The following is a 15,202-nucleotide window of genomic DNA, read 5'->3' as shown; positions in this document are numbered from 1 at the left end:
TAAAACTGAACTGTCGGCAGATACGATCATTACCACATATATTGAAATTTTTCTTTTTTTTATTGTATTACAGCATAGACTCTCTACAAAGTGACAAACTAAGTCAATATCAAGCCAACCAATGGTGGCCCCTTATCTTGCATATATTGATAAAACTGAACTGTGGGCAGATAAGATCATTACCACATATATTGAAATTTCTCTTTTTTTTTATTATATTACAGCATAGACTCTCTACAAAGCGACAAACTAAGTCAGGCCAATGGTGGACCATTAACTTGCATATATTGATAAAACTGGACTGTCGGCAGATAAGATCATTACCACATATATTGAAATTTCTCTTTTTTTTTATTGTATTACAGGATAGACTCTCTACAAAGTGAGAGTCAGCCAATGGTGGACCCTTAACTTGCATATACTGATAAAACTGGACTGTTGGCAGATAAGATCATTACCACATATATTTTCTCTAGTTCTATTGTAGCATAGACTTTCTGCAAAGTGACAAACTAAGTCAATATCGAGCCAGCCAATGGTGGCCCCTTAACTTGCCTATATTGATAAAATTGAAGGATTGTCAGTAGAGAAAACCATTATCATTAACTGTAGTAGAACATGGCCTTTTACTCACACACAACTTCACCTTTATTAAGTTCTCACTGTAAAGCAAATGATTTCTCGTATGCATCTATCATCTCTCTCATGTTTTCATGATATAATTTCACATGAAAGTCATAATCAAATTGAAAGTAACTTCATGCAAGTATGAATACAATCATATCAAATATTGCAATACATTCAAATCATTTATATCAAAACAATGTCAATCATGTACTTCCAGCAAACACTCTCTAATATCTTGTTAACTAATACCATGCTTAGCATGAAATCCGTACTTCAAAAATAAGAACACTTCTATTTTCATACATTAAAATCATGCTTTGGTGTACTGCTTGTTTTTCTCTGAACTTCTACAAACGTTGTGACTGTCATAAGTGTGGCTCATCTTTTCTCTCTCTTGTCGTCACCCAATTTGGAAGCGAAGGCAATCTAACCCCTCACATTCCCATTCGTTGGGGCAAAATCTCATCACTTAAAATTTTTTTGGGTTGGAGCATCATCCTGTAAGTCAAAATCCTAAACGGCCTTCCCAAAAATTATCCTTCTCGATGTGGGTGCAAATTGACAATCTCCATAACCCGGTGAATTCATTCCATGCTATCAAGATTGGGTCTATCTCGGTCCCGGTCCGGCCACAACACTTTGGGCTTTCTTTTCCGTCATTTGCTCTAGCTATGTTAGCCTCATCTCCAACGTATGATGACATCTCCCAACCATCGTAAGTTCTGCCAGGGGGAGGGGGGGACAAAAAATCTGGCTCTACCATCAATGTTTACTCTTTTGGAGATTTGCCGCTCACTATTTATAATGCATGGAGCTCAACGTCTGATTTTTTTTTTTGCAGTAATTTTCATGACGGACTGACGATGCGGTTGGGTAGGCATGCTCGTGGAAAGCATAGAAAAATTTTGCCATCCTCGCCATCGCAAGTTATGTCAAAGGTGGGCCCACAAAAATTTGACCATGATAGCAATGTTTTCTCTACTGGAGTTCAGTCGCTAATTATTTCTCAAGCTCGGGGCCTGGTGTCTGCTTCTGTTTGTACCACTTTTCGTTACAACTTGGAGGTGCGGTTGGGAACGCTTGCGCGTGGTGGACAAATGATGAATCTGAAATCGTCCCTTATTATTTTTTCCTCCAGACGCTTTGACTATTTGGTTATCAATCTTATTGCGTTTAATGCTAGAACCAACCTGGCAATCAGATACATGGTGCTTAGCTCCTCGGTTCCGCATCCTCTTTCTGTATCATATTATGTCTCTGAAGTTTTTTTATATACCAAATCTTTTGGTCTTTTGTCAAACAGGGTCATAGTAGCCATCTGTTTATGCCTTTGTTTCAGCAGCATCCTAGTCCACAACCCCTGGGTGTCACGGTTGTCGATGCAGCTAAGTTGCTGGATATCTCTCTCTCCTCTTCGCAATGTCAAGCTATAGTTGTTGAAATGGATTCTACGATTTCAGCTATCTCTGCTATTATTAGGGACTCTCTCTGCCACTCTGGTGGAGCAGGCTGCGAGCAAATCATGCATGGTCAACGAAGGAGGAGACCTTCATCAATTATTTCGGCTACCGATGCTAGGTCCCCAAGAAGGTCATCTCGGTGCCACCAACCATGGGTTTTTCCAGATTTTATGTCATAAAGATTGTTTCTTGGAATGTTAGGGCCTTAAATTGTCCTACGAAACGTCTGTTTCCAGACTTTTACTGGTAAACCGATTTAGATATCCATCAAATGGAGAGATACCTATGGTAGCAAAAGGTCAAAACCATATTTGCATCCGATTATCACCGGATATGGTTTTGGTATACCATATCCAACCAAATAGAGTCAGATTTGATTGGATACTAGATATAATCTGATCTATTGACATTCCTAGTTCGGAGGGCCATAAAGTAGTGTGTGGTTCCAAGTAATACTGCTACCAACTTTTTGGATTTTGGTCATTAAAAAAAACTTATTTGATTTTTGTTTTTCTTTAGCAAATCTGTTCATCTTGATCCTTTTTAGGTAGTAAGGAAGAAATACTTCAGCAAGTAAGAGGAAACTGAAGTATGAAAAAACTGGTTTCCACTGTAGGATAGAAGAAGGATGCAAGAAAATTATAAAAGAGGAAGAGCCTTTAGGAGAATTAAGTAAGAGGGGGATTCTTCGTAAGCAGCTGCTAACACGAAGGAATCAAGATCAAGTAAGACCATTAATCATCAAAAAATGTTTGTACCATCATTGTAAAATAGAGAATTTTTAAAAAAATACCTTACAATTTGCTAAAATTCTTTTCATGTTCAAAAGTTTGATTCTTGACTTTTTTTATGATATTTTTTCTCTAAACCAAATATAGCATGTTCACAAATTATTTTTGTAAATGTCCTGAAATGTGTGAACCTTTTTTTACTAAAATGATTTTAGTAAAAAAGAAGTTCACACATTCGAGGACATTCACAAACATGATTTGTGAATGTGCTTACACATTTTGCATTACCCCTTATGCAATTTTATTAAAGGAGGATCACACACTTGTAAATGTTTTAACTTTCACATGTGAATCTCCTCACACATTTGTGAATGCCTTCTTGTCCGTGCATTTTATATGATTTTAGTAAAAAGGTGGTAAGCACATTTACATAAATGATTTGATAGCAGGGCTTTCAAGAAGAAGAAGTTTACAGGGGGAGCTATAGGAAATGAGCAAAAAAGTTGTGCAATACAAAAATAAAAAAAATGAAGAAACTGAAGGAGAGACAAATAAAAGAAAACACCAAATTCTCTAAAAAAATGATTTAATTTTTTTCATTACCTTTTTTAGGCCTTGTAAAAACCTATTAGAAAAGCACAAAGTTTTTTTTGACAGAGAAAATGATTTCAATGACAGCTTGATTTCGAAACTTCAGAATAAGAATTTCAACGACACTTGATCAATATGGATGTAAGCAGGTTGAGTTTATTAGCTCCAGCGATGTTCTCGTTGGCCAAATTACACTCACACAGTCAGCACACGGACAAGACCTTAACATGGTCTACTTTCGGTCGCAAGTTATTGGATCTAAGCAAATCCCATGACGTAAAATGAGCAAGAATGGAGTTTGGGTCATTGAGTTTGTCAATTAGGCAAGATCCGTCTTTGTGATGCCACGAGGAAGAGGTCCACACATGGAACCAAGCGAGAATAATGTAACTAGAGAACTTTGTTGTCAGAACGCAGAGCTTCATTGTCAAATGGATAAGATGGCGCAACGAATCACAGATATATATATATATATATATATATATATATATATATATATATATATATATATATATAGAGAGAGAGAGAGAGAGAGAGAGAGAGAGAGAGAGAGAGAGAGAGCCGAAAGAGGATAAACATTATCACTCATGAAGATCAACAAAATGTTGAACCCATGAACCCAACAAAATAGAGAACAAACTAAAATTTAGAAAAACAAAAGCAAAAGGAAAAGAAAAAGAAACTACAGCCAGCAAGCAACAAACAACAAAGCCAAGCTCAACCAGGATCCTCTAGATAAGAAGGAACCACCGATGAGTGAACGTTGTTGAGATGGAAGGAGAGGTCTCTAAGATGCATACGTAGAATCGCGTATACATCAACCAAGATTTTATGGACAAGATTGTTAAGGATGACCGGAATTTGACGGAAAGTAGCATCATTGCGTGCCATCCAAACAAACCACCAAGTAGTAAGCAACCATGTCTTCCAGATCAGTCTCCACCGCTTGCAACGTCTAATTTAGTATTTTTTCATTGGGTCTGCGGCGTTCAATCTTCATTAGGAAATGGGTACATAGGTAGTACCCCTCATAAAAAAAAACTGTTAATTTAGTATTTTTTCAAATTAGTTCCTACCTTATTTGCATTTTGCAAATCGGTCCTCTTCTAAGGGTAGAACCTATCCATTTATTGGTTGTTAACTTCGAGGACCGATTTGCAAGCCTTGACCTAAAGGAGGCAGGAAGTAATTCTTAAAATATGTCTTGCAAATCAGTTATAAAAAAAATTACAAAATATCTATGTTGAAAATTGAACGGTAGGCAGCAACCGTGTAAGGTCCCAAAAGAAATATGCAAGAAAATTCAATTTTTTTTTAGTCTTGTATTGTAGCATAGACTCTCTACAACCAAGTGACAAACTAAGTCGATATCGAGCCAGCCAATGGTGGCCCCTCAACTTGCATATATTGATAAAACTGAAGGACTGTCGGCAGAAAAGATCATTACCACAATTACCATTAACTGTAGTAGTACATAAATGTCATTCCAGATTTTGTAAATGACAACCGTTAGGATCCATTTTGAGTCATCGGAGGGTGTATCAGGGTTCATAGTAGTTTCTTTTTAAGTTGCTGATCCTTTTTGTGAAGATTTTGGATCCAAGACCTATCCAAAAATTGAGCCCAAACATGATCAGGTTATATATATATATTTTTTACAATGCATAACAATGCAGTCACATGCTATGAATCTATTTTACCATGCATAACAAAGTTGCCAAATTGGATACCATAATTTTTTCATGACAGAAAAATGGACACCGAGATTGGACGATCCAGATCTTGAGGAAATTCACAATATACATATGGGCTAGTCAACTTTGTATCATACAATAGAAAGCTGGAGCTGGGCCCACCATTCTTTTCCTTTTCTGTTCGTAGTCCTTGTATACATCACACCATTAATGCGGTGCGAGGTCCATTTCTCCCTTATTATGCAAAGAACAATAATGGAATTGAATGCATTCAACTTAACATTGGTTAGAACAGTGTTCTGAATCAACAACTGGGGGGTACATCCATCAATTGATATTGGTTGACATTTATCAATATTTCCAAACTTTGGGTGACAGCATCTTCCATGATTTAATTCCCTCCATTTTATCTTGGAAAGAGCAGCTGGGACAGTAGATGCCATGGCCTCTTTATTTCATAAAGATTGCTTTAGATAGATAGTTAATACATTATTTGAGCTCCAAGATTAACCAGAGTAATTAAGAAGTCGGTGCAAGAGGCGATTCACGAAGTGCAAAATGTAAAACAAGCATTAAAAAGGTGCCTTAAAACAGGAAGCATGAATGGAGGCAAGTAAGAAGTACTTTATTACTTTTCAAGCTTATGCTAAAAAAAATCTCATCATATGTATGTTTTTTTTTATAAAAAGATATTATAAAAATTCGTTAAACTTGAAAGGGGCATTTGCAATATCAATGGAAATTATTATTTTCTCATCCATGAATTACACACATGTTTTACACTTGAGAAAGCGAGTTTTTTAGGCTGCAACCGTGTAACGTCCCAAAAGAAATGTGCAAGAAATTTCCCTTTTTTTTTATCTCGTATTGTAGCATAAACTCTCTACAAGTGACAAACAAAGTCAATATCGAGCCAATGGTGGCCCCTTAACTTGCATATAATGATAAAACTGAAGGATTGTCCACAGAGAAGATCATTATCACAATCACTACAAGAAAAACTTTAATTAGCGATAGATGTTTGCGATGAAAATAATCCATCGTCAATTTACGATAGATTAATTAAAGAAAATTATCCGTCACTCACATTTGTGTAATTAGCGACGAAAAACTTTCATCGCTACTTGGCGACGGAGTAGTGACGAAAAAATTCCAATCTAAAGGCAGGGGGTAATTCATAAAATGTCTTGCAAATCGGTTATAAAAATACCTATGTCTTGTAAAGTCACTATTGCTGCTTTACTTGCAACTTCTTGTTACTTTAGGGATATCATGCGTTATCATAGTCTTCCTCGTTCAACCAGGATACTCTTGTTTTTGGAGGTTGCTTTGGTCATTGTTGAAAACCAAGCTCCAATTTAACAGTACGTGCCACCCTCAGATTAATGGTCAAATAAAGGTGGTCAATCTTAAGTTGAGAAATTTATTGCACAATTTGGTTGATGACAATATCAAAACTTAGGATTTAGTTTTGCCCCAAGCTAAGTTTGAATATAGCAACACAATGAATCGGTCCACTAGAAAGTCACCATTTCAGATCGTTTATGGTCATTTCCCTATTCATGTGGTTGATTTGGCACTAATTCCTTGTGTTGGCAAGGCAAGCCCATGCCAACGGTTTAAGATATTAAAGACTATATGTAACAAGTTCATTCTCATGTCAAGAAATCCCTTCCAAAGAATAATGCCATCCATAAGTCTTGAGTTGACAAGAGTTGTAATATTGAGCTGAGTGTTTTCTCAGTGTTTCCTGTTAGCACTTACGGCAAGTTCACTTATAAAAGTTTTGCCATTTTCGAGTGTTAAAGTGTTTAGAGAATAATGCTGATGTCATTAATTAAGCTGTCAAAAGATAGACAAGTGAATCTTCAATGTTGCTGATCTATATCCACAGCAGTTTGGTTTTTATGTAACATATTCTTGATTTGTATCTCTACCTATTTCTTTGTTATTTTTCTAAATTATTTTCATTACAATTTTTATTGAATTTCAAGTGTTAGTTTTGATTCCTTTGATTGCAAGTAGATTGATTCTTGGTAGAGGTCACATGAACATGTGGGTTTACATCAGAATTGTGATTAAAATGAACGAAGAATCACGACTTACACTTGTATACAAGTGTATTGACAAAAAATTATCATGCACTAAATGTATATATATATAGAGAGAGAGAAGGAAGCTATTAGTCGTTGCTATCTTAAAAAAATAATAAAACCACTGGCATTAAATGCAAAGAGAGCATGGCATAAATAAAGGAAAAAAGGTTAATATAAAAATGAATCATAAATCAAGAAAAATGAAAATAAATATGAATGCTTAAATATATATAATAAGATTTGGTAATATGTTGAAAAACAAATTTAAATATTATTTTTTTAAATAATCAAAATATATCAAAATTTTTGTAATCAATTTTGCCTTTTTGTTCAAGTGAATTTTGCATAAAGGTTTTAACTAAAGGTAGATACTAAGTTCGTTCTAAAAAAAAATTTGATGTAAAATATAATTATTTGATTAATTATAATTTAATATATACTATTTTAATCAAAATGAAAATAGAGGATTGGCCGATTACTTATTATTAATCATGAATTTTTAATTTTACCAATTAATCATGATTTGTAGAGAAATTCAAACGGCCAGGTTGACCAAATTTTTTTGCCTATTAATCACGTTTTGCCTATTAAAGCACTTCCCGAATAATTGCCGAGGATGAGTTCGGCTACTATGCATCCCACGACTTGCTTAATTTTTTTTTCATATAATCTTTGGAAAACTCGTAATAACTATTCAAAACTTTATAAGTTATAGATATTGCATGGCATCCAAACCAATTAATATGTCATGGTTGAATATGCAAATCATGCACCATAACAAATCCTCATCGCAGCACATTGTGACCAACATGTGGATCAGGTTGATCTCCTGTTGGATTTAACCCGGTAAACATGCCAAAACCTCCTCATTTAAAATTGAACGTGGTAAAAGGTTGTTCGTAATCAAACACATTGAATTGATTTCAAAGATGCACATGCCATCGTATATACTTCGTTAATTTAACTTGTTTTATATTTAAAAGTCGTTTCGTTAATTTTGATGCAGGTACCCATATATCTGCGTGGCATCGGTATTTGCTATTCGGATTTGGACTCCAAGATGGGTCTGACTCGTTTTGCACATAAATTATAGAAAATGAGACTATGATTGCTCGTGGCCAGGGGAACCAAAAAATTATATATTGAACGGTATAGTCGAGACTAGCAGTGATTACTAAGTGTTGAGAAGAAATGCACAAGAAATTTCCTCCCTCTTCTTACTCCACTTTACCGATTATGATCCCAGTCTGATTCATGCAATACTTATGACCTGGGTATGGTTTTTCGATTGGACCTGAGTCCGGACCTGGTACCATCATCTCAAATTGGGTCTGAGTCTGGTTTCACCTTGGTCCTAGCCAAACCCGGCCCGTTGACCCCTTTAATTAGCAGTGTCAGGCTCGTTTCAGATACTGTGTTAAAAAGGTCAATACAGAGGTGCTGGTTCTGTCATGTGTCCAGTAGCATGGGCTGTTAGGCAACCAAATGACAAGTTAGGCAATACCGGAATCCATATTGCAATTAATTCTAGCCCCCCAACCAATGTAGCATCCTGTGTGTCATATGTCAAAGGAGAGGATATCGGATTAGGGGCAGAGCTACATACTGGCAAGGGTGGGCAACTACGTACCCACCCTTAGTGATGCACACGAGCTGAGTTCGAGCCGAGTTCAAGCTGTTCGAATTCATCTTGGTTTAAAATCACTTTGTCCAAGCTCCAAGCTTGTAAGGCAATGTCCAAACTCATCTCGGTTCTGAGCTCGAGCCGAGTCTATCTTAAACAAGATTTATTAAAAAAAAACTTCTGTGGAGGAAGGATTTAATCCCCAACCTTCTTAATGTTAACCAAGTGACCTACCATTAAGCCAAACAATATCTTCTTCTTATTATTATTATTATTGAAAAATTCTATACATACTAAAATTTCTCAGCGAAAAAAGGTGCAAAACGAGGTATTCAAACCCAACACATTCTTAATAAATACCAACGCCCTACCAATTACAATAACAATGCAGTTCTGAATTGTTTTACAAAGATATTATATATATGGGTTTGCAATGAACCGAGCCTTATCGAGCTGGACAAGTCATTCAAGCTCGGCTCAATAGCTCGTCCAAGCTCTATATACCGGTTCAAGCTTGACTCATTTATGAAGCAGATCAAACCAAGCCGAGTTTTAACCGAGCCAGCTCTGTTCCGTGTGCATCCCTACCCACCCTGACATGGAAACCCCCAATAAGGAGGTTTGGGTTAGGGTGTAGTGCCAACCCTGACCTGAATGTTATGCCCTTTCTGCACCCCCAACTCTCTCTCTCTCTCTCGCTCTCTCTCTCTCTCTCTCTCTCTCTCTCTCTCTCTCTCTCTCTCTCTCTCTCTCTCTCTATATATATATATATATATATATATATATATATATATATATATATATATATGGGGAATGAAAACCCTCCTAAACCTCCCTAATGATTTTTTTTTGGTATTTTTCAAAATTCTGTCTGTAAAGATGTGTTCAGCATGATTGATTTACTATAAATCGATACTTGAATCATGAATTTTGAATAGAAAAATAGTATTTGGAAACTCTCCAATGGAAAACCCTTCCAAACCTTTCTAATAGATGTTTTATTGGATGTTTGGTGTTTTTTTTCAAAATTTCAACCATATAGATGTGATCTATATGCTTATTTTAATAGGAATTAGTTCTTGAAGCATTTGATTCCGATGCATGGATAGGCTTTTATAAGTTTCAAAATCAATAGCATGCAATTTTTATAAATTTTTAATGCTCCCAAAACTATTTTTTTATCCAAAATTCATGATCCAAGTATTGATTTATAGTAAATCAATCATGATGAACACATGTACAATTAGAAATTTGAAAAAAACAACAAAAAAATTTCATTGAGAGGTATGGGAGGGTTTTCAATGCCCATATATATATATATATATATATATATATGAAAACCTCCCAATCAAAACCCTCTCAAACCTCTCCAATAGACGTTTTATTGGAATTTTGATGTTTTGTTCAAAATTTCGACCATAAAGATGTCATTTGTATACTTATTTTTATAGAATCAGTTCTTGGAGCATTTGATTCTGATGCATGAATAGGTTTTTATAAATTTCAAAATCGCATGGGTACAATTTTCATAAATTTTTGAAGCTCCAAATACCATTTTTTCATAAATCTCTCTAGGTTGAAATAAAAAATCATAAATTGTTGTTGGGAACAGAAGCTCCTTGCATTATTTTGCCCTAAATGTTATGTAATCGTGTTGGGAATGTATAAAGTGGAAAATGAACATATGCAATGATAAACCATACATAAATCATTGCTTCTTTAACCGTAGAAATCCTTGTCGAAATCGCACCCCTCTTAAGTACATCTCATTGTAGAAATCTCTCGCCCTAAACGATTTGCGTATACAAATGTACAAATCAATGCTTCTAAAGTACATGAACTCAACAAAGAACGGTATGCACACCATTCTTCATGTTATTTGTAATGATCTTCGAGTTATTTACCATGCCAAACACATAATACCTAAGTACAATGATTCATACTACAAATAATGTTGAGCGATTTTAGTAGAAATTTAGCGATATGAATACATAAATCGTTTTACATATTACATAATATATTACAAATCTATACGGCAATTAAGTATAATCGCATATTCATATTACAAATCAATACGACAAACATAATTAATGTTATGCCTCACAAACCTTGGACAACAGCAATCTTGGTAACTTCAAAAATCATAAATACAAATCGTTGGTCGTGAGGAGTATAATAAATTGGAGTTTATTAACTTAGTATACAAACTTTGTAAACTTTGTTAAACATTCAATGCCATTCAGTTATTTGTAATGATCTTCGTGTTATTATTTACCATGCTAATAAAAGTAATGATTTATAATATTAGCATGTTTTGACGCGATTCATACTACAAATATCATAAAAATAAACACTAGCAAACACAGGTTTAGGGTTTTAGGGTTTATGACAATCAAAACAAATCCGTTTGAATATCCAATTGCGATTTTACTTTACGAGATTCATCTAGAGGAAGTGTCCGATTGTGATTTGTTTTTCATAGAGGAGGTGTCAGAAAATGATATGTACGGACACAAACATAAGCGCAAAAGAATTGTCCTATTGTCATTTGCTTATACGGACTTTATCAATGTCAATGATATGTTATATAGCGATTTACATAATGACTGATAAAAGACGAAAAAGATGAAGGAAAAACAGATTAGTCATTGATGTTTATGTTATGATGTTTATTGGTAAACTATAAATCAATATAATGTCTAAAAATCCGTTTGAAAATCCACTACTTGATACATTTTCCTACTAGCAGGTGATGTTGTCTCATGGAGAAGTGGAAAATAGTATACCACTGTTGCTCATACTATGGAGGCAAAATTTATTGCTATATACGAGACTTCGTCACAAGTCATTTGGATAAGAAACTTCATTATGGGTCTTGGTACAGTGGGCTCTATTGAAAAACCACTAAAAATCTTTTGTGATAATGAAGCAGTTGTGTCTTTTTCAAATAATAACAAGAGCTCAACCTCATGTCGACACATGAAGTTAAAATATTTTGTTGTTAAAGAAATGACTAAGAATCATCTGATATATATTGATACAATCGGGATGAAGGAAATGACTGCGGATCCCGGCCCTTACTAAAGGGCTAGTACCGTGATTGTATTCCCAACATGTAAAGGGGATGAGTCTTTTTTATTCCTTCTGATGTATGACAATACATTATGTGATCACATTTGTGTATATTTGATTCTCTAAGGCTTTATGTAATTGTTGATTTTGCATAAAGGATCTCTCATATGGGTTAGAGAGAATAACAGAATAACAATATTAAAGGACCAATAGAATAGGTAAGAGACCAACCTATTCATTAAGATAATTTTAACATGCTTAAGCACTGAAGGTGAATTATAGTGTAGTACATGAGAATATGACATTTCATAAAAGAATTACCGTCTCCGTGACTCATTTGATTCATCCTTGTGATAAAGGGTAGTATGTGAACTCACATGAAAAATTAAATTGAGATAATGGTATAAACTGCGATTTAGTACACTTTTGGTGTCAATGGGTCAAGTGAGAGAATGTTGGACATAATGAGTCTGAGTCCAACCCCACAAGGTGACCCGATTTGACAGCTATTAGTGGGTCACATTAGTGGCCACATAATGGGGTTAGTGGGTGGGAGTTACATGACGACATTCACGTAACTGCCTATTTCTCTCATTATATAAGGGGGTAGGATGTTATGGAGATGATGTGAGATTCATAGCTGCAAGCCTACCCAAATTACACGTCCAGTTTAGGTGGAATAGGGTCCTGCTCACCATCGATCTAAGGCTTGGGCTCATCGTGGGCGTCGACCGGCTGAGGAAAATGCCAAATTTTCTGCACGCATTCTATGGCAAATACAGGTACGCTTTTTGTGTTTATTTTACTGAATTTGCCAACACTTCGAGCTTATGCACCCTTCAACAGGTTTTGAGGTGACGTCCTATGTGGCCTTGATGGATCACCTCATAGACACTGCTAAGGACGTGAGCTTCCTCAGCTCCAAAGGGATCGTAAGGAACCACCTAGGGAGCGATGATGCAGCTGCCAGGCTCTTCAACAAGTTGGGCGATGGTATCATACGCGGTGTAAATGATCATATCTTCCGTCATATAGAGAGTGCTTTGATGACCTACGTCGCTACCAGTTGGCGTGCAAACACATGGCATACCTATTTTCAGAGTCGTTGGTCCTTTTTGTCATTCCTTGGTGCCCTTATTTTAGAAGCAATGACCGTAGCTCAAACCATGTATGCCGTTTTGGCATATCACATTAGCCGGTGATCGTTCTCTTATTCTGCTGCTCCACGTATCAGGATTCAAGTCACAGAGATTAGTTCTATCATCACCAAGGGGAACTTCAATTAAGGACGTGTTGCTGGAAATGCATCCTTATGAGATTCTTGTTTGCTTAAAGGGATTGTCTTTCATATGCGAAACATATTCCTATCAATATTTTGTGACGGATCATGTTCTGGTTTGGATTACACTGGTCTATTTGAAACTTTTTAGATGTAAAAGGCTTATTAATTTTTAGACTACTTTCACCAGGTCTGGTATCACAATAATATATATTTTCATTCAGATCTTTATTCAACTCTACCTCATCGAATATCATTTAGATTGGGACTCGGATTGTTTTAGATCTCACGAGATCTGCCATGATCTGGCCCATATCCAGTCCTTTGCATCCTGCCATCCCACTAAACCATGTAGGGTAACTTTTTTGAGGACCCACAACTCAGTCGTGGTGTTCCATTTGGTGCAGGGTACACAAAGAACCAGTTAGCGTCATGCAAATGGATCGGATATGATTGGATATCTGATCTGAGTCTGCCTTGTTTTTTCAGATATGGATCTTTTAAGTAAAATCCAAATGTAGATTTGGATAGGATTCGATTATTCTTAATCAGATCATCTTCGGATTCCGGTCAGATTCATATCAGCATTTTAAGTTGGATCTAGAGTTGATCCCAATTAAAATCTGACTCCAATGCATTTTTTCCATGTAAATAGTTTGTTTTGTTCTATTTTTTTTCAGATCCAGTATTACCACATGTATTTCAGATTTGGATTCGATCTAACCTCCTCAAATTTGATTAAGAATACAAATATTTATATTTTTAATCTTTTAAATTTTAATTAATAGTCCTTTAATTTTTTATTTTAATATAAAAATATATTTTTAATTAAAATCATACAAAAAATTATTACAAACATTAAAATATTAGTTGTAGGTGTGAATGGTTGTGTCCATGTGTCCGCTCGTGTCATGGGAGACCACCAAAAATCATGGCTCAATTTTTGGGGGTATTTACAATTTCTCACATATAATGCAGGCTGAGTTTAAGCCCACAAATGCTTCACTCATCTGATAGGGGTGACATAAATGTCACCAAGTTGACGGGATGTCACAAGTTCAAAACCCATAGGTGGCATCGCTTACCACAAGGTCAAAGTTGGGTGTACTCTCCGATGTGCAGGCCATAGTGACAAATATCGCAAGATTTTTGAAAATCTTGCGATAATATCACGAGAAATTGCCTTAAAGTTTAAAACGGCAATTTCTAGCAAGATTTTCAAAATCTCGCAAGATTTATGAAAAAGCATAAATACCACGATTTAAACACGATATTTACGTTTTAAACGACTCTTTATCATGAAAAAACATGCATTTTTATTTTTAAATAATTTTTATTAATATTTTCTTATACAAAATAAATTTTTTATTTTTAAAATTTTTTATTGCCGAGATTTTTCCAAAAAAACCTGAGATTTATGAGTTTTTTTCAATTTCTTGCAAGTTTTTGAAAAACGAGAAATTGCCGTTTAAAATGTTTGTCACTATGGTGCAGGCTAGCTAATGTGCGGTCAACAATCGGGAGTGGGTGGGAGGTGCAGTTTCTCTTGGACAATCCAGGTTGAGCTTAGAAAAGATCCAGATTTGCTTGGGAAAAACCAAAGCGAAACTTGGCCAACCTTCAAACCACCTGTTATGTTCCATGGATCTTGCCCAACCTCACAAATCTCATAATTGGGATTTGGTCACATTAGGGAAAATCTCATGATAAATTTAAAATTCGATTTTTGGCAAAACATCAGGAAAATGTCATCATACATAATGATTTAAAATTAAGAAATCTTGTAGAGTAAAAAAAGACTGAAAATTTTGAAATTCAATGGTGTTTATATCAAGACACCATCATGACAAAAACATGATATTTTTAAGAACAATATCTCAAATATATATATATATATATATATTAGTAAACTCATTAGTATCTAAAATCATGTGTTTTTCAATAACTTGCTGGCATTTGTGGCACTGTACGTGGGTTGGAAGTATGCCATGGACTTATATCACCCCCATCTTCATACCCCTCTTAAAT

Source organism: Nuphar pumila, chromosome 9, assembly GCF_984573655.1.
Source record: "Nuphar pumila chromosome 9, dmNupPumi1.hap1.1, whole genome shotgun sequence".
In the NCBI taxonomy this organism is placed as follows: Eukaryota; Viridiplantae; Streptophyta; class Magnoliopsida; order Nymphaeales; family Nymphaeaceae; genus Nuphar; species Nuphar pumila.
This window is presented reverse-complemented; position numbering follows the sequence as displayed.